Source organism: Lepidochelys kempii, chromosome 2 (genome assembly GCF_965140265.1).
Source record: "Lepidochelys kempii isolate rLepKem1 chromosome 2, rLepKem1.hap2, whole genome shotgun sequence".
NCBI classification, from domain to species: Eukaryota; Metazoa; Chordata; order Testudines; family Cheloniidae; genus Lepidochelys; species Lepidochelys kempii.
Genome location: NC_133257.1, coordinates 69,877,388 through 69,894,873, shown reverse-complemented (window position 1 = coordinate 69,894,873; position 17,486 = coordinate 69,877,388). Strand labels below are relative to the sequence as shown.

The window sequence follows — 17,486 nt, the reverse complement described above, 5'->3', positions numbered from 1 at the left end:
ATGATACTGTGTCTAATTATAGGTTTCAGAGTAACAAGTGAGCTGTAGCTCACGAAAGCTTATGCTCAAATAAATTGGCTAGTCTCTAAGGTGCCACAAGTACTCCTTTTCTTTTTGTGTCTAATTATGTTTCTCACTAGTCTGCACAGAATCTATAGGGTCTTGTTTTTAAAATCCTATAGGCATCCTAAACTAAATTATCTATTTTTAATAACTTTGGATATGGTCAGAATCAAATTCTCCAGTGAGGTGACTTAAGAACTCATGAGGCAGAAACATCTTTATCAAACTAAGAATGTCTTCAAACTTGTGAACTTTCATAAACCTTGAAATGGTCACTATTACATGAAGCGTGTTTTGTTTAAGTTTTGATTCAGATAGTCTCATTCTGTAACTTATATACAGAAATATTAGGCCACAATTATTGATCAGTTTCACACTGTGTCAGGAGTTAGGATGGCAAAATTTACAGACTAATATAATCCCATTATTTCATTTGAGAAAGAGATACTGGAGTTAGGTAATTAGCTCAAAATATTTTCTGCCAATATTCTTCATAATCAATGCAATATCAAGCTAAACCCATACAAAGAAAAAGTCTGATCTTGCAGTTTCTAAAATATATCAATATCAATGGGAGTTTTGCATGCACTATTGGGCCAAAAATATTAGGGCTTGCAACAGCAGGAACCCATATTTGGTCTTTTTCCTGATTTCCTTGTGCACCCAAAGCTTCAAAATGGCTTTAATGAGAGTTTTGAGCAAGCCAGGAATGTAGGATATGGCCCTAACTGACTATATTATCCTAATTTATTGGGTGGGGCGGGGGGTGGGGGACAGTTCCAACTATTCACTCAAATTCTGATAGTATTATTTGTATTTTATTCATGCAATTCTTTTTTATATATATTTCTAAATGCATCATATATAAACTGCTGGGGCTTTGTTTCTAACTAAAATTAAGGAGTCATATGAGTTAGAGTTGAAAAGGGGCTGTTTGAACTTTTAGTCCCTCTTAGCATGATTATTCATCATTATATATTTACTTGGGCTTTATCCATCTTACCAAATGATGATACTTTCATTGTAAAGATTTGTAGTGTTTCTTTAAAACTCTAGTAGGAGTCCAGGCAGAAAGAGATCTCAAGTTCTAGGCTGAAATACTATTCTGACACAGAGAGAGAGAGAGAGACTTTACAAGTAATATTGTTACTCTACTAAAATATAGTTACTCCACTAAAATTCCTCCTTTAGTGTTAAAAGAAAGCAACACTTTACGTGATTCTTTACTTTTGTTGCATTACTGTATCAGAAGTTGACTAATTTTGAACCTGCCTGATTTCATCTCTGCACAAAACTGATTAAACCCACAGAATGGCTAGAATGGAAAGATCACTTTACCAGATTCAGAACCACAACAAAATTTAAAATCTAAAATGGAGTACACTTGAATTTCTGCAGTAGAGTGATACTGAAGGAAGGGGATCAGAATGACTGACTTCATTCTTCAACAGTTTTTGATGAGCATTTAACTTAAAAATATTACCACAAGTGGGCAAACTCCTACCAAAGGGGAGAAAATGCAAAGGTCCTATAAGAATAAAATACCCCACTGTCTTTAGCAGAATACTTCTGAGATTATCTAGTCAGTGGAATTAGAAAAGTACCCATCTTCCCAATTCAACTATCCAGAGTAATTAATGGAGCACCCCTACCAGGAGCTGGTCTATCTGACCCCTTCATTTGAGATTCCCATTGGACACAAGTGAACTTTAGTCATCAGAACCCATTCAGTAGATCATCTCTGACTAAGCCCTCCCACACTAATGTCTGGCCATACCTGAAACCATTAGATTGGATACCATTCTCTTGTCTAGCTGCACAAGTACAGTACACCCAGTGAGAGCCCTTGACCCAGTGACCACAGCAAGACCACATACCTCCCCAACCATAGTCACACTCTGGCACGGGATAGAGTTTTTGTATATGTAGCTGTTGATCACAATTGATACAGAGAACATGAGAGTTTGTTGGTTGCTCCTATTCTGAGTGAGCATCTTTGAAAGCAGGTGAAGTCCCAGCCTTCTCTGAAGGGGGTATTCTCACTGGATATAGTTCAAACTTACCCTTTCCTGGGCTTTGATTTTCAGTGACTCAAATAACAATAATAGAACATAAACTTCAGCCTAAGCTTTTGCCCCAAACTTAGATACTCTGAGGGTTATCCTGCAGGATCTCTTCTGTCTTTGCTTCCATTTGCCTTAGAGAGAGGATCTCACTCCTCTTCTACTCTTGCTGGAGTTAACAAAATGCACCTGCCTCTGTGATTTATCAGTAAATTAGGAGGTAAACTTGCTAAACAGAAGGAACAGGAGAACCCAATGAAGCAATTTGTTTCACTTCTGTAGAAAGGGGTGGGCTGGTCGGTCACCCACTTCCCAACATCTTTTCTGTGCACTTAAGAGTAAGCCTAGTTTGGTGGACTAAACAACAGAGGCTGGTGGACCAGCTGGCTGCCTCCTGAGGAACTTATGAAGAACTGGCCATCTTCCACAGACAACGAAGGTTGAGAATGGCAAGACGTAAGGATAGAGCTGTAGGTAGGAGGAATTTCCAACTTATGGTTGTGTTTGTAAATGATGTGAAACCATGCTGTTTATAGTCAGTATGAGAAGCCTCTCTCTGAACTCTAACAGGTGAAACCCAATGATATTGTTTCAGAGGTAATTTGTATGTAAAAAGTTTGATAGTTTGGCAGACAGATTGCAGTACTTTCTTTGAAATAAACTTCTGTTAAAGTACACTGCAGGAGACATACATACAAATTATACATTTATACAGAGCAGGAATTATGGGTAAAGTGTTGAAAAAACATCTGTACATCATGATCTCGAAAAAGAAAATGTTTTCAAATTGGAAAAAATACATTAAGAACACTAGGGGGAGATGTTATGCCAGGCTCTTTCTAGTTGATCCATAAAGTCTGGAATTGTTATTGTTCTTACCTTTTAGCTATGCTGGTAAGCATTTATTTTAGTTTTTGATGAAGTATTTAACCTAATTAAAAATTGCTATGAATGGGAAAAACACTAAAATATGTTGCAGGTCTAGTTCAAACAAACAAAAACAACCCAAATTCTATTTTTCAGCAAACATCATTTAACACCCCTGCCCAAAAATAGTGTTTCGATTAACAATGACAGTTTAACATTTTCAGTCAGATATGGAGATTAATGAGGAAAATAAGCTTTCTGGGAGAGGTTCTAACAGATAATACTGAATAAATGGGAATTTAACTGCAGTAAACTACCACTGTATTTCCTTGTGTTTAAGAATTGTAATCACTGAGGATATCTGAACAGTCAAAAATGATAAGATAACTACTTTAATTACAATGAACTAATTAAATGGTGAGTGAACCTTTTTAGTCCTTAGAAAAAAAATACTATTAAGATAATACACCAAGGTCCTTAGTAAAGATGCATTTCCTTCCTCTTCTCTTTATAGATTATATGATGGAGGAAATTTTATCAACCTTGTATAATGGGATTCCACAGTTGACAACTGTTTTTGGGCCAGATTATGCCACCCTTATTCTTGTTTAGTACATTACTCCACTAATAGTCCCATTGAGGCTACTTGCAAAGTAAGTTTACTGCTCACTGGGAGTAAAGATAACACAAGTTAGCCTTTAATTTGTATGTGTAGTTCTGGAGGGAGTCAGCTGTATGTCATTGATTCATTACCTAACAAAATCAAGAATGATTCTTAATTACAATGTACTGGCTGAGACCCAGTCTCCCAGGTGAAAATGAAATACCCAACCACCTTGGGTATAGGGCAAACAGACCATAGGTATCGAGTAATCGGACAATGTGATCCAAATGGTACACAGTAGAGTGACATTTGCATGTTCACTTCCACCACTGAAAACTTAAGAGAAAACACTTCACTGACACTTGACAAGAAGAGGTAGTACAAGGAGATCACTGCGGAGGAAAAATATGTAACTGTGCTGTTTTATTTTTTTTCCTTTCCACCCCAAAATCAATTAATTGTGATGGGCCACTGTGCTGCCTGGTTCCATATGCTGCAGAGCCATTTCCATGATCTCCAGTGGCACAACTGTTTGTGGCTGTACTTATCTAGCACATAAGTATTTTACCTTTATATTTATGAGGTTAGGCAGGTTTTGGGAAGAGTCTTGTCCATACTTCCATTACAGAAAAGATAGTGAGGCATCTGCTCACTCTTTATAATACATCACAGCAGAGATGGGACTGGGTTGTGAAGACCGTTTCTAGATCTGAGCTTTCTCCAAGCTTGATGAGTTTTGAATTTGGGGTTTTGCTTTGAGTCCATTATAAAGGTATACTCAATCTAGTTCTAGCTCTTTTTGGGGGTGGAGGTCTAGAAGATTTGTATTCTGCATTCTGGATGGTGGTCATCGTTAGTTAGCTTTACTACCTCTCTGAAAACCGCATACTGGGACATGTATGTTAGAAGAGAAGCGTGCCATACACGTTTTCCATTTTATTCAAGAAAGTGCAGCAAGGTCCTCAAAATTCCCTTCGTGAAACTTCATCATTAGCAGCACTAGGAGATGTTCTGACTATGGCTAAAATTGTAGGCAAGTCTAATGGAGAACAACTACTTGTGCAAGAGCTGATCACAGCTGGCATCTCAGTTTTTGGTACAATTAAGTGTTTTCTGATCAAAGAAACCTTTGATCAAAGGAAACCTTCCACTGATAACAGTGCCAGGTAGTTTACTAACTTTTTAAGAGAGAGTTCCAAAGCAAGATCTGTATTAGGTTTTTGTTCTCACTTTTGTTTGTATGCCTAGAGATACCATGATAGGTGCTGAGTGTACATTGCATGGACAAATATAGATTTGTTCCACTTCTGGCTGAGTAAAAGCACTTGCTAGCCAAAGTGCAAGGCCAAAGATGCTCTCTTCAAAATCATGCATGCAATGCTGTGCACTTTCAGACAATGTCTGGTTTGGAGCGGGGCAATAGAGGTATGCATTGACTAACCTATGACACTGTGACTGCATATTTACTGCATGAGCTCTTGATTTTTTTCCCTTAAGCTTGATTTAGACTTTTCAATAGAAATTGTTTTAGGGTGGTTTGGAAATGTAAGGTTGTATTCTCATATTAGGAGGCAGGAATTCTTCCTTCACACTGCCATGAAGACTAGACTGATTAGTGTGACTGACTTGAAAAGGAAAAAAACCCTGGGGAGCTCAGTGCCTGCTTATGCCTTATGAATGGGAGAGAGAACCCATCTTATAGCAATGCAGGGAAGGACTAGATGACCCCAGAGGTCCCTTCCAGCCTTAAGAATCTAAAATGCTGAACTGAAATAAATAGCAAAGGTAGGACTCATTTATTTCATACCGATAGTGCATACCCCAAACCATCATGAACAGCAACATCAGCAAGAAACTGACTTGCCATTAAATACACCCAAAGGGCCAGATTGTCCACAACCCATGTCTAGCTTTGGGGGGCAAACATGGGAGGGCACAAGGATCTGCCCAATTGCAATCTCTGTGACCACCTTTATGCCAGGACAGTTGCAGACTAGAGCTTCTAGCTACATAAAAGGGAGTATGGAGGGGTGGAAGAAAGTAGGGCTATGAGCATGCCACCACTTCCCCTCTGCTGGACAGCAGAACTAGGGGGGCATGGAAAGGAGTAGGCACTACACACTCTGAGAGGGTGGCATAAGTTGCTTTCCATTATAGTGCATTAAATTCAGATTAAGGAGATACTATGGATTTATACCATTGTCAGTGAAATCATTATCTTCCTGAAAAGGGCCATGCAGTTCTATTAGACTACACTTACATGTTTAATAAGACTGAAGAAAACAAACCCCCAAGCTCTCTCAATATTGCTGAGTTCTGCCTGGTTTCTAGTCAGGGTTTAATGTGGTGTTGATTTAAAATCCATAAATCAGCAGAGGTTCATCTGAGAAATGGTCCAAGTTTGAAGAAAATTTCCCAAATATCAGTGAACCTGGCCTCAGTTGAGTTCTCTCAGCTCAGTTCCAATATGGTCAAGGAAGATCAAAATCTGCTCAGAGAATTAATCAAAAGGATTTCATCAACTTCATCATATCACATAATAATAAAGCCATGCTATATGAAAACAGATGGAGATTAATAACAAAAATACCAGTGCAAATTAAATGACTCATGGATGGAAATCTCTCCTTGAAAAATGTCTCCTGTAAAATAAGGAAAATCCTGGCTGAAGCAACCTTCTGGCTTCTTACTTGTTTCAGGATCATATGAATTGGCAGAGAATGTCCTAATCTTTGTTCCTAGCACCCAATTTGACAACCTGTCCAGAGTCAGAATAACCCTGGCCTCACAGGTTTTCCTAGAGTCTCCTGCTGAGTGTAAAATATGGCTGTCCTGCAATTTGAATAGAGTTTTTAAAATGTCATGAGATGTCACGGTCCATAGAAAAGGAATACAGTGTTCTGCTTGCTGTGAAACAGAAAAAAGCCAACCAAACTGGTTCCTTCCTCCTAAGTACACAGTAACCAATGCACAGTTAAGTCAGCGAGAGAAACATAAAAATCTCAATTTAGTCACAAAGAATATTCTTGACAGATGGGTTTACTTTCCCCTCAGTATGTGCATGTTACTCCCATTACTCTGAGTTTGGTTAATACACTGAGGGGAGAATAGCCCACGACTTCAGTGCAAGATTAATTGGTTATTGCATCCACCTTGCTGTATTTCTTTATATTGAACCCTCCAAAGATGTTCTACACCTCTGCTGTAGAAATCATGCTGTCCACAAGTTCTCTGAAGTGTTTTGAAAAACTTTATGTGAAGAGAAGCAACCCATCACTTTTTCAAAACAAAAGCAAAGCTATTTCCTATAACTCTGGCATAGCTATGGGACTCGACTCCTAAAGAGTGCTGGCTCCACAGGGTCACACACCTAAGCACAAAAATAGAGAGGTTGGAGTGCGCTGGTCAATGACAAGGGGATGATGACATAGAATATCAGGGTTGGAAGGGACCCCAGAAGGTCATCTAGTCCAACCCCCTGCTCAAAGCAGGACCAATTCCCAGTTAAATCATCCCAGCCAGGGCTTTGTCAAGCCTGACCTTAAAAACCTCTAAGGAAGGAGATTCTACCACCTCCCTAGGTAACGCATTCCAGTGTTTCACCACCCTCTTAGTGAAAAAGTTTTTCCTAATATCCAATCTAAACCTCCCCCACTGCAACTTGACTGGTCACTGGGGTGAGGTGGGTTGCTGGAGAATGGTGTGGGGGGACAATAAAGTGTCTGGAGTGTTTCTTGGGGTGTAGTTGGGACATAACTGAGAATGAACTACGGTAGCACTTTGCTGATGGCAAATGAGTGCAGCGTCGCTCATCCCTAATGCTGCTGTGTGTTCCTACACATGTTCTGTTTTTTCAGGCCCCAGGGCTAGTAGTCAGGGTGCCAGAATGGATGTGTGTGAGAGAGCTGTGCGTGCACTGGGTTTGGGTGACTAGCTACGGTGATGGGCACCTGAATAATGCCTCAGCTAAGAATGATTATGCATTTTCAGGATGGAAATATCATGGGATACATTCTGAGCCCTGCCCAGCAATACAAAGGGGGCTGGAAAGATGGCTTAACCAGGAGTCCCTCAGAGTGGGGAATCTCTAGCTGGTGATCAGCTCTACATTTTGCTTAGGGTACAATGGCACCCTGTCAGTCCTGGGTATCTGAGGAGCTCAAAGTTGCCTTAAAACAATCTCTTCCCCCTGCCCTGGACTGTACCAAGTTGAGCTTGGACACAGCCAAGATTCTGGGCCCATAGGTTAATTTTGCTATCCAATAACTTTGATTCCTACACTGGGGTTTGACTGGGTTGCCTTTTGCTAGTTGAGGAGCAGCATATCATTTTCTGCAGCTTTACCTCTTTAGGCTCAGCCATGGCTAGTCTCCATCTTAATAGATATATTTTCCACAGGAAATAAATATGCTGTTTGCCCAAAGCTATTTCAGTCTGCAAACTCAACTGCACTCTGCCCAGTTGCACATTACCTTAACAAACCTAGTATCCTCTGTTACAACACTTCCTTTATAGGGCCTTGTGAGGAGTGTTCACTCCACACCTCACCTGAAAGCGTTAATGAGGCTGATAGGCCATATCTGAGGGGAATTAGGTGGCCTAAGCAATCCCTAACTGAAATGGAACCCAGATAAAAAGCCGCAGACCAGGCTGGGTTAAAGCCAGGCAGTTAGCAGTAGAAGAAGGCTGCAGTCACTCTGGGTATGAGAGAGGGAAAGGAGGAAACTCAGTGGAAATCCTGGGGATCCAGGCCCTGAGGGAAGGGTTTGATGTTCTGCTGTGGTGTTATCTGGACTGATGATCTGCTAGGTCACTCCAATCCTTGACTCTGGGAGCTGGCCTTACCCTGCTCTGCTGTGAGAACCCCCACTCCTGGGCTGTTCACGCACAGCCTCTGGCATGTAAGCTGCTCCTAGGATTGTGCAACCGAATGACACTAGCTAATATCTCCGGTCCCAGAAACAACCCAAGGAACTCTGCCTTGCAGTGTCCAGTTATGCCTGCTGGACACTGCAAGCTTATCAGTTTAACAAAGAAATTGATATGCACCAAGCTTGTTATCCCAAGGGGAGTCTCTGTCATGCTTCAAACCAAATGCACTGCTTCAGGTAGAATAAACAAACAGATTTATTAACTATAAAGATAGATTTTAAGTGATTATAAGTCAAAACATTAACAAGTCAGATTTGGTCAAATGAAATAAAAGCAAAACGCATTCTAAGCTGATCTTAACACTTTCAGTGCCCTTACAAACTTAGATGCTTCTTACCACAGGCTGGCTGCTTGCTTTTCAGCCAAGCTCTCCCCTTTGATCAGTGCTTCAGTGGCTTGGTGTGGTGTCTGTAGATGTAAGTGCGAGAGAGAGAGAGCATGGCAAATGTCTCTCCCTTTTATAATGTCCTTTCTTTCCTCTTGGCTTTGCCCCCGCACCCCCACCTCACCTTCAGAGTCAGGTGATTATTACCTGATTGCAGTTCCAAACTGACAAAAGGAAGGGGGGGTGACTCATTCGAGAATCTAACAGATCCTTCTGTTGTTGCCTAGGCCAGCGTTCTTTGTTCCTGTGAGGGTGGGCTGGGTTTGTCCCATACATGCCCTGATGAGGTGTGAACTGTCTCTCTGCTCTTGAAGAGTTTTCGCCTGGGCTTGCTTTAAGCCATGAGGATACATTTTCAGCCTCATAACTATATACATGAAATTATAATCTTATTATAACAACCATGCTCAGTGCATCATGAGCCTTCCGAAGACACCCAACATCACAAACTTTGCATTGGATACCACACAATCATTTTATAAGGATGGACATGGTGGTGCTGGGTGTTTCCCCCGAGGTACAGAGCATCACAAAGGGTTTATCCAGAAGAGGGGTGGAGCAGAAGCCTGAGGGAAATGGAGTAGGAAAAGGCTCAGGGAAACAGCAGCAAGGTGGGATGTTGCAGACCTTGGCTGCTGATTAGAGGGTCCCTGAGCTGGAACCTGGAGTAGACGGCAGGCCTGGGTTTCCCTGCCAGCCACTGAAGAAGTGGTGCAGTCAAAGCAGTGGATTTGAAGTCTTCATGGGATGGTGAGGACTTTGGACCCCCCCCCCCCACCCAGGAGGGGAAAAACACATAGTGACCTGGCCTGAGGGCCAAGTCATGGAGATAGAGCTACTGAGTCATGAAGGGAGAGAAAGTTTCCTGAGTTGCAGAGAGAGAGAGGCTGCAGGGTGTGCAAATGAGAGATGGGAAAGGGTGTCAGATGCAGCAGTGCTATTCCCCAGAGCAGCTAGGAGGAGGTGCCCTAGCAGTGAGTGGACCCCATGACAAGCCAATGATATGGGGGTGATGCGAGAGCCACTGTTTGTCTTCATACCAAGTATCTTGTCTCAGCTGGCCCTGAATAAAGCTCTAACCCTTCATTTCTAGGAAAATTCATACATTCGCAAGGAAACTTTACGGTGTTCCCAGTACAGGACCTAGGCAAAATGGGTGACACCCTAATAACTCCTGACTGTGTCCATTGTGCCCGTAGCTACTAGTAAACATAAGGTCCAATTAATCCTTAAATGTACATTTTCTTGCTTTTATTGTCTCTTCAGTCAATGTTTGTTTTAATGTTATAGCTGGTATGTGAATTCTTCTATTTCTCGGGGAGATTATTAATATAACTGCAGCTGAGCGACAACTTAACTTTTCAGGGTGATTAAATTCTTATAAATGGCTGTAGTTCCTTTCCTGAGCCATTCTGTGTCAAGATGACAAGTTGCTTATTGGTGTAGGAAATCTACACAGCAACACTGAACATGTTTATTGTGGAAAGGGAACTTTTGCCCTGTGAAGTCACCTCCTACTAGTCACCAGTAGGTTTCTGATATTCTATCACAGGAAATTCCTGGTGGTCCACAAAAGCGGTCCCCTGAGTGCAGCTGCTGCTGGGAGGGGTGTAGGTGGGGGGGAAAGTGCTGCACTAAACTGCCAGGACTGAGGCTCAATGTCCAGTGTGGAACCTAGCACCTGTGCCCTGCAAAATGCAAACTGTGTGCTCTTCAGACAATGTTAAAATGAGCTATACAGGGAGCAAAGGTCAAGTGAGCCATTATTGTACTGCATATTATGCAAACAAAAAAAAATGCATTGGAGGATGTGCTTTGTATTCTAACAAGGTACTGTAAGATTATATTTAGGCTTCATGGCTTTGAAGCCCATGGTAACGCCACTGTATAATCACAGCTCTCGATGTTAATGAGGAAGTTATAAGGAACTCCATCTAACTGAACAGTGTAGGAAGAATTAGAATTAGAAACCTCTTAAGAGGGCACATGACAGCTTTAAAGGCCTAGGGGCTTAGTTGGATTAGACCATTAGCCTCATTTTCAGTACCTGAATATTTCTGCAAAGTAATGAAAAATATCAGATTAGCAATAATTCCTCTCCCCTCAAATTTCTTTCACATGCTTGTCATCTCCCTGGTAGGTTTCCCAGTGAACTCCCCTCACCTCCATCCCATTGTCCCCTGCATATGTGCCATGGTTTTATACACCATCAGGATAGTTAGTCTTCTAAGGACAGTTGGATGAACCTCTTTCTTGAGAGTGTAATTCTGCAGAGCAGTGAGCCTCTGCTGAGAGGTTATGAGCATCTTTGATTTCCATCAAAGTGAATTGGCAGGGAGTATGCAGAGGACCTTGCATGAGGCACATAGCACGTCACAGGATCATGCCCTTATTGACCAAAAGTTAGCTGCTGGCTGCTGAGTGACATGAGACTCTTCTTTCCTTTTAGGGCCTGAGTATGGTGCCTCTACAGCACTCCCAATCCCTGCTGGTTCATGTAGTGAAAGACTATGTCTAATAATAGACAACATTTGCAAAAAGAATAGGAGTACTTGTGGCACCTTAGAGACTAACACATTTGAGCATAAGCTTTTGTGGGCTACAGCCCACTTCCAGAACACTAAAATTCAGAAACCATGCAGGGTCTGCAATTTGATTTTTAACTTGAAAGCACTGTTACCTTTATTAGGTGTGGAGTCTGGATAAAATAAGAATTGTCTCAAACTTAGCCAATCCCTATAACATAAATACAAACCAAAATTTCTACTTATGGTTGAAAAAGTTTGAACTTTTTCTGTCCCTCTTGGTTTTTACAAAAATGGTCAGCTTATTTTCATGGTATTTTGGATTGGTCTAAAACCTCAAAATAGAGTGATTCTTGCAAAAGGCCCATATGATGGAAACTTAGCAGGAAGGGGTTATTAGGAGCCTTTGTGCTCCATGAATGCTGCCCCACTTCACCTGGGAGACATGTCAAGGCTGGAGGGAAGGGCTACACGGGGAAAAGCCCAGCTCAGCATAGGGCTGATGAGGAGAGAAACATTGTGCTGGCCCCTTGAAAGAAGGCCTGGCTGAGATTAGGGCCTGTCCTGGGGCTCCCTGAAAGAAAGATTGGCTGGGATCAGAGGCTAACCCAAGATTGCTAGACACCAGAGCCTACCTAGGCCTGGCATTGGACTTTTACAAGTGCTTTGTTCCCTGGGGCTATGGAGTTTTTTCTTTTAGGATCTGCAGAGTGCCCATGGGTGGAAAGGCCTAGAGGTAGGCCACAGTAGGGGGTAGCCCAGGGAGGAAATGGTGGGTCTGAGCAGACAGACCTTAGTTGTTCTATTACAGGGTCCCTGGGCTGGAGCCCAGAATAGTGAGAAGGCCTGGGTCCCCTACCAGCCCATTGACAAAGGGCACCAAGGCCCCATAGATAAGAGCTGGAAAGGGCGAATAAGTCTGAAGTCAGACTGAAGACCTGGTGGGAAGCTGCTGAACTATAATAGCACTTTGTCCACTCAAGGAGGAGTGGAACCATATGTCACCCAGCCAGAGGGTTGAGACACACAAGTAGACCGCCACAGGACTGCAGCGGCTGTCAGCATGAGGGGCACCTGAGGAGACTACACCGTGCCCTGCCATGAGGGACTGTGCTGCCTAGTAAGTCACTTTATCACAGCTTTTTTGTGGGATGTTGAGTTTGATTTTTCTGCTGTGTTTTTCTTCAACCTCTCAATGAAGGGAAGGTCTGGGAGTGGGGAAATTGCTCTGTGGATGGCATAAGTGGTAATAAGCATTATGTTACCTTGCAGCATGTTAATATGAGCCTGAAGCCCCAGAAGGGAAAGTTCGATTTTCAAAAATGACTGGTGCCTTTGTCATTTTTCAAAGTGTGACTGAGGCTTCTAAATCATGTAGGCACTTGAAAATTTTACCCCTTATTTGAAAAGAGGCAAATGTAAGGCGGCAGCAGCAGCAGCTGATTCAGCATCCTGCAGTCTCAGCCAAGCTATAATCTACCTCTCCCCTTCCCTCCTCACACACAACTTCCAGGAAAACTTGCAAAAGAAAAAGCATATTAGGATAGGAGGAGACCTGCGTTTAAGTTTTTGCACCTCCTATTCAACACAATGCCATACAATATACAGGATGCAAGTATCCCAAGGCACCTTACACAATACAACCCAACAAAAGCACCAAAAAATAAAAAAAGCTACCACAGCAAAGCTATAAACCGAAACAAAAGGAAAACTTTTTTAAAAATGCTATGTTGGGAAGTCTCCTGAGAGAACTCTTCTTTGGGGAAGGGGTGGTGTGGAGATGAGGAGGGACCCTAACCATTTCAGGATAGGAGCTATCTATTTTCTGTTATTGTATTGAACCCATTGGTCTGGAACCTCGCATCAGCCAAGAAGCAGGTGGTGGTGTTGTGGAGTTGGAAACAAAGGTGACCTTTGTGCTGCCCTCAATTCTCTATCTAATCTGCTATGGGCTGGCTCCTCAGTGCAGATTAGAGCAACCTGAAGGCTTTCACCACCTCCAAGGGGCTATTAAGGCTGCTGGGAAACTGCTATGGAAGAGCTGAGTCTTAGCCACCCTGTTCCTCAGCCAACCCCCCTCTGTGCTAGCAGCTGGGAGAGGAGTGTGTATGGGAGTTATTATGGCAACTCTATGGCACCTGAGGATCCTCTGCATAGGAGAGATCATCCAGGGGACAGAACAGTGCACCAACAGTATGGTGCAAGGAGGCTGGAACACGACTTATGATCAAGGCCATTGTCAGTATGAAATAAACAAATGCCTGATCAAAGCTTTCTTTCCCTTTGTTGATGTATTTCACTGCATTTCCATTAGAAGGACCCCGCCTGCATTCTGTCCCTCATATAATTTACTGGCAACAGCACTCAAGTAGTACAGAAGGCCTGTTTAACAGGGGTAAACGCCATGTTGGGAGCAGTTAGACAATCTTAAATACTTGACTGGAGAAGTTAAATAGGAATAGTGGTAGCTTAAGGAAGGGTTTATATATGAACAAGAGCAAAAAGAACTCAGTAAAGTAGTAGGTGAAGTCTTTACTTGAACTAATTAGAGGTTGTTTTTTTTTTTTTAAAGGACCAACTTTTGAGAATCTCTCAGGTCATGGCAAAATAGAGGCAGGGCTATAAGATATCTTGGCAGGGTGTTGGTTTGAGTTTAAAAATTAAATGGGAACATAAAGGAAAAGTTTCAGGGGGGAGGGGAAGTTACGGAGTCCTATTTCTCCTTTGGTGTATGTGCAACGGGCTACTACAAACCAGAATTGCTACAGGGGGATATTCATAGCCATGTAGTCAGAGCTGTGACTGTAGTGCAGGAGTTACATGTGGCAAATCTGGTTATTTTAAGAAGCCTAAGTTGCCTCATTCTGAACCTAATATAAGGGGTATGTAGGAGCATTGGAAGTTTCCGCTACCATACCAAACTCATTCCTAGTCTCACTTTATTGAAATCTATGAACTTACGCTAAGTATTTGGTCTGTTAGGGCTAATTGTAATGGTATGAACAAAAAAAGCTGTCCTAAGGTGACACGTTATGGGACTGGACAGATCTCTGGGTTCTGTTGGTCAAGGGATCTATTTCACCAAAGGGCAGCATACTGACATGTACATTTGTACCGCTCCCTTTTAGCTTGTGCTAATAAACAGCAGTTCAGGCATGTCTGGATTAAGGCAAGACCTTTTCTAACTGTCCAAAACTGCTCTATGGAGTTTAAAAGGATAAATATTTTGGAATGTCATTTGCATAAAAATGAAAGCCCAAATCATAGCATATGGTTTGCATCACATGAATAATATGAAATTACTGCAAAAACCAGTGTACAGAATCAAAATTGGTCTTCAGGCTTCTCTGTTGGCAGCATGGTATTTTCTATGCACAGATAAACTGGAGGCTACTGCACATACAATCAACAACAATACATGGAAATTTAATAAATGTATGTATTGGGAGAGGTCACCAGTGAAACAGGAAAATCAATCTCCCAGCTTCCAAGAGAAGTGTTCAAAAATCAGCTCCTTTCGTTCAAGCCAGTAGTATTGTTCCTTTCCCTGTCCCCCCCACAGTAGCAAAGAAAGGTAGTTCATGTTGTTGTTTAGGTCAACAGTATTAACTATTAAGCACAGCTGTCTTGTAACTTGCTGCTTCTGTGGATGAAAGCTGCAGCTACAGCAGTGTCAAATCCATCCATAACATGGGGAGGCATTTGTGATGTGCTCATCATTTATACCTAGGCACCACTGTATTTTTTCCTGAAGGGAAACTGCACTAAAGCTCTGTTGTATGCAAGTGTCGTTTCAATTCATTACAGAATAACAGTTGGAAGGAAATTACCTATCAGTAGTTTTGCCATCATTCTTAAGCAGCTGAATCTGCTTGCTGTGAGCTTGGATTTAGTGAAGCTCTGTTGATAGTAGAGAAGATCCTGAACTAAACTCCACAGGTGAAATCCTGGCTCCATTGAAGTTCAGTGCGGTCAGGATTACACTACAGATCTGATCTTAGGGAAGTTTGGATCTGGAGCCAAACTTTGTGTCTGTTTGCATTTTTGTAGTAGACTAAACTAAACTAAGCACCCAGATCTGATATCCTCCCCCGCCCTCCTACCAACTGTAGAGCAGTTTGGGTCCAAATCAGAATTTTGCATCTTTTGCCCATCTGTGATGGTGATCAGGTGATGAAAGGGTTAATGTAGGCCTTAGAGACCAGTTAACCTACCTGACTGCCCCTGGGGGAGGAGAGGGCAGGCATAATTAAAGATGAAGCCTGGCTGGGGAGCAGCTGGGTTATGTTATAAAGGGAGAAACCTGCTAGACCACAAGGGGGTTGCAAGGAGAGAGGGCAAAAACTTTGCATCACACTCTTGGCCCTGAAAAGATAGAGATCTGTGAGAAACAGGCAGTTTCCTGCAGGGAGAGGAAAAAGTCCAGGGAAGATACAGGATTGGAGCAAGCTCCTGTGACTGACCCTGACATAAAAGTGGGAACTAGTCCTTGGGGGAAGTCCTGGGAGGTGGTGATTGTTACAAAGAGCTCAGGGAGGAGTTGGGGAGAAGGCCCAAGGAAAGTCTAAGGACTCCAGGAAAATAGCAGCCAGGTGTCTGATTAAACAGACCTTGGCTGCTCATCCTAAGGTCCTGGGACTGGAACCAGGTACAGAGGATGGGCTTGGGTTCCCCTACCAGCCATGAAGGTGGTGTCTGAAGCCCCCTTTGACACAAGGGGATAAGAATGATTTAAACTTCTGAGAAAAGTGACCCCAACACTGGGTCCAGTGGTCCTTCCTTATCCAGAGACCTGAGACAAGATCTTGTAATTACTTGTTGGACATTTGTTCATTGGACTTTCCACTGGAAGGAGTGGGACAAAAATGTGATCTAGCTGGAGGGCTAAGTCCTGAAAAGAAGCATAGAGCTGCAGGTCCAAAAGGAATGTTAGCAGTGGGTACTAGAGAGGGAGAGTTCCTGTGTCGCACTCAGCCACAAGGGGGTGCCCTAGCAATGAGTCCACCCTTCTATACCACTAGTTAGTGGTGGTTTCAATGAGGAAATCACAATTGTGGTATAGTGAGTCTTTACTTAATTATCTTCTGACACGGAGATTTAACTGAAAGTTTGTCGCCCTGTACATGTGAAATAAAATTTCTGCAACAAGATGTGGTATGGCAAAATGGAGAGGCATAGAAGTGTCTAATAAGGTTCCCTTGTTTTTATTAACTTCAGGTGGCTTAAACATAGAAATGGGGTATCTAAAATAATCAATTTGTTGTGATATAATAACTAGTTGTGCAAAGTGGTTTTCTTAATTTCGTGAAAAGGGATACTGCTTTTCATTGGGTTCTTTTAAAATGTTTTGCTGGATAGCTGAGCTGTACAATTTTACTAAACTAATCATTAATTACTTAAGTTAAAGCTTTAAAGATTTCTACTGGAAGTATATTAAAAGAGCCACCACAGCATTTCATCAGCACAATGAACCAAAATAATGACCAGAGACTCTAAACTGGCTCTTTACTCTTAGGTTACTGACTTATTCAAAGGTGAGCAGGACACAGGTCAAAGCTGGGCCTGTCAAACTTGACAGTCTTAAAAACAAGTAACCTTACAAATGAGGAAGGCATGATTAGTAAACCGTATTCTTCCCTGCTGGGTGGTCCTATAATAACCAGCCGAGGGTTGTCAAGTTCCTTTGCCTTTTTAGCACTTGTGTGCATGTCGAATCATCCTTTTGCTCCATTCTTGGATATTTGAGTAGCTTGTCTGTTCACAAGGATGAAGATGAAGCAGATAAGCAGAGTGTGGTGACTGCACAATGCAAGGATACACATCCTTATGTACTAAACAGAACTGGGAGGTTTTAGTCTAAAATGTACAGGCTTTGAGAGTGTCTTTTTATTAAAAGAGAAAAAATGTTGGACTCCCTATAATGACTCCTCCATTTACTAGCTTGAGAATCAAAAGCCTCCTGGTTGCACCTGAATCTAGAGTTTCTCATATCACCAGGCAATACTGCCTGTAACTCCCACCAAGATATCAAATATGTGTTCATGGCT

The 17,486-nt window shown here is 42.2% G+C and overlaps 1 long non-coding RNA gene across 1 annotated transcript in view; it reads left to right on the top strand.

Annotated features, from left to right (window-relative positions):
* Nucleotides 1–826: 826 nt before the first annotated feature.
* Nucleotides 827–17,486, top strand: part of LOC140906712 (uncharacterized) — a 28,237-nt gene continuing 11,577 nt past the window's right edge. The window contains exons 1-2 of the long non-coding RNA XR_012157215.1: nucleotides 827–3,646; nucleotides 12,423–12,559. This is a non-coding gene — a long non-coding RNA (uncharacterized lncRNA). The remainder of the gene's footprint in view (nucleotides 3,647–12,422; nucleotides 12,560–17,486) is intronic.